This window comes from Solea solea, chromosome 4, assembly GCF_958295425.1.
Source record: "Solea solea chromosome 4, fSolSol10.1, whole genome shotgun sequence".
In the NCBI taxonomy this organism is placed as follows: Eukaryota; Metazoa; Chordata; class Actinopteri; order Pleuronectiformes; family Soleidae; genus Solea; species Solea solea.
The window spans coordinates 2,836,431-2,839,456 of NC_081137.1; positions in this window are offsets into that span (position 1 = coordinate 2,836,431).

A 3,026-nucleotide genomic window follows, 5' to 3' on the forward strand; every position below is an offset into this window, starting at 1 on the left:
GTCCAAGAAAACAGGCTAACATCGTAACCGCTGCGCTAAGCTAGTGAGGAGCGACGCGGCGCTTTCCGTTTGGACTTTCAAAATAAAATCCGCCTTTTGAGATCCTAAAAATAACCTTATAATATTCATGTATCCATCTTCCATAGGAAATGAATGGAGACAGCAGATCAAAGGCAGTTCAGGTAGATAGAGACACACATTCAAGGCGACTTTAATGTGTTTTTACATTCTCTCAGCTTTTTCAACTCCTAACAATTTCGCCACAAAAACACAATTTATAGTTTTGTGTAGCAATATTCTCGATATATTATTATTATCATTATTTGTTTGCAAAAACATATGTGACAGGAAAAAACTACAGATATTAAACATTACAGTCACCCATGAACCACAGACACAAACACACACACATTACAAGATGAACAGAAGATGACATTCAAGACTCCTCAGACTTAGTTTCAAGATTAACTTCAAATTTGTACACAGAAAGGCATTTTTCAGTCTAACCTTATTGAAGTGTGGAATCCTGTACCTCCAGCCAGATAGTAATAGTTTGTATTCATGGTTAAGGTCAGAGGCAACAAAGTTCCGAACCAGTCACCACATGTTATTGTGGGAGGATTCATAAAGGAGTCATAAAGTTTTTCAGTTGGTTGACCTGCAATCTTTAAACAGATTTTCATTTCATGAAGCAGTTTTGATTTCACAGCAGACTTTTGTGGCATGTTGTATTACATAACTGCAGAACACTCATTACCACAGAGGTATAAGACAAAAGAAGAACTTGTTTACTTGCCCCCGAAAGACCTAAGGCGACAGAGGAAATAGCTCCTTTTTTTTGCAGACCAGTACAATGTGGTCTTTCCATGATACCCAAGTATTTATTAGATTGAACCTGTCGGATTTCTTCATTATGGATGGTAATGGGAACTTTTAAGGCAGTCAGATGGTGATACAAACACTATGTCTACAGTGTAAGCAGTGTTTATTTTCAGAGCATTTTTAGTTTAGACCCTGTTAGTCAGGAAGGAGGCATATCAGTGAATCAGAAAGTGGTTTTGTCTCCTTTGAATCATTTTTGTCCAAAGTGTGGCTTAATTTATTCATTCTTATTTATCTTGTACTGCATTATTATCCTCCACATGAAGGTCATTTGCTGGTGCCAATCCCAGCTGACATAGGGTGAAACACCCTGGACAGGTCGCCAGTCCATCATAGAGACAAACAACCATCCACTCACACTCACGCCTATGGTCAATTTAGAGTGTCCAATTTACCTATTCCCCAAATCTGCATGTTTTTAGACTGTGGGAGGAAACTGGAGAACCTGGAGAATACCCTCGCACACACAGGGAGAAGATGCAAACTCCATGCAGAAAGGCCCTTGTTTTTATTATGAATTATTTATAAAAACTAAAAGCACTAAAGCTCTAATAACTTCCTTCACAGACTATTTGATCGTGTGCGGTCACATTCTAATATAATTTTTGCGCTGATGTTTTGAAGGCGCATTGCTGCATTCCTGTTATGGATCTGCTGATTAAAGTAGCTTTGATATTTCCTGTTCCTCTTTCAAAATAAAATATATACGGTGAATCTCTTTTCTGAGAAATTGGCAGTGCACAGTTCCATGTTCACATTTATGACACTGAAACAACATACAAAGAAGGAGATGTTTGTGTTGTTGTTGTTGTTTTTAAGCAAAAGTTAGAATATAATGGAATAGAATAGAATAGAATTGACTTAATTGTCATTGCAAAACACACACTTGTATCATCCAACAGAATTGGGTTCCGACTCTCTTTAACAATAGTCAGATATAATAGTATAATAATAGTAAGTATAATAGTATCAACCATAGTAAAATATATAATAAAATAAAAAATATATAGTATAAGTTAGACTCAGTCACTGAAAGCTGTGTAATGTCAGTGGAAACTGCAAAGGTAAATATAAATATATGTACAGTACACACTGTTTGGCAGAAATAAACATCCAACATAAATAGATGATATAAAACACGTAAATCTGAACTGCAATCCATACAAACTAAATGAACCATGCAGCTCAGCTGCATAAAGAAACAAATCTCTGTGAGTTGACAAGGGGGCAAAACAAATCAAGTACAATATAAAATAAAGGCATTAAATGTGAGGAAAATGAAGCGCAAAACACAGTGTTTGATGTATTTATCATGACACTGTGGATCATCAACTCCCACTGAAACATGGTAAAAAAAAAAACACCTCCTCTTCTAATCTCTCTCTAAAACAGATGTATGGATATGGTTGATTTGGTCGACTTTCCTGTACACGCACACACACACACACACACGCTGGTTTCACATTCTTTGTGTGGACACTCATAGATACAATACATTCCCTAGCCCCTTACCCTAACCTTAACAATCACAATTAAGTGCATAACCCTAACCTTTAACCTAACCCTAACCCAGGTTAAAACCCTGGTCTTAATCCTCAAAAAGCCACTTTTAAAGTTGTGTAGACAGCCAAAATGTCCCCACAAAGGTCAAAATGTCCCCACAAAGATAGGTTTGTTTAACAATTGGTCCACACAGCTTATTTAAGACGTGCACACACACACACACACACACAGACTGAGCGTAATCACTAGAGCGTGGCACAGGGAGGTGGTGCATCCTCAGCCCTCAAGTTTCTTCAGCAAACTAAGAAAATGAGGAACCGTCATGCAAACAGCTCTATCTCGACATCACCATCATCATTCATCTGCTCCACTGGCTGAGACTGTCTCTCAACGTCTCTACTTTTTTTCAGCACAACCTATAGGCAATCTGATTAAATTATTATTTTCTTTAAATTCACCAACTATATAAACACACCTGGGCAAAAAGTACCATTTAAAAAAAAAAAAACTACTAACAAAAATAGTAGAAAAATTGTCTGTTTTGTGACTTCTGCACTTCTTCTTTTTTTTTTAAATGCAGTATAAAACTAATCATAACTCATTGACTCAACAAGAACACAAACATTTTGTAAAGCCACCCC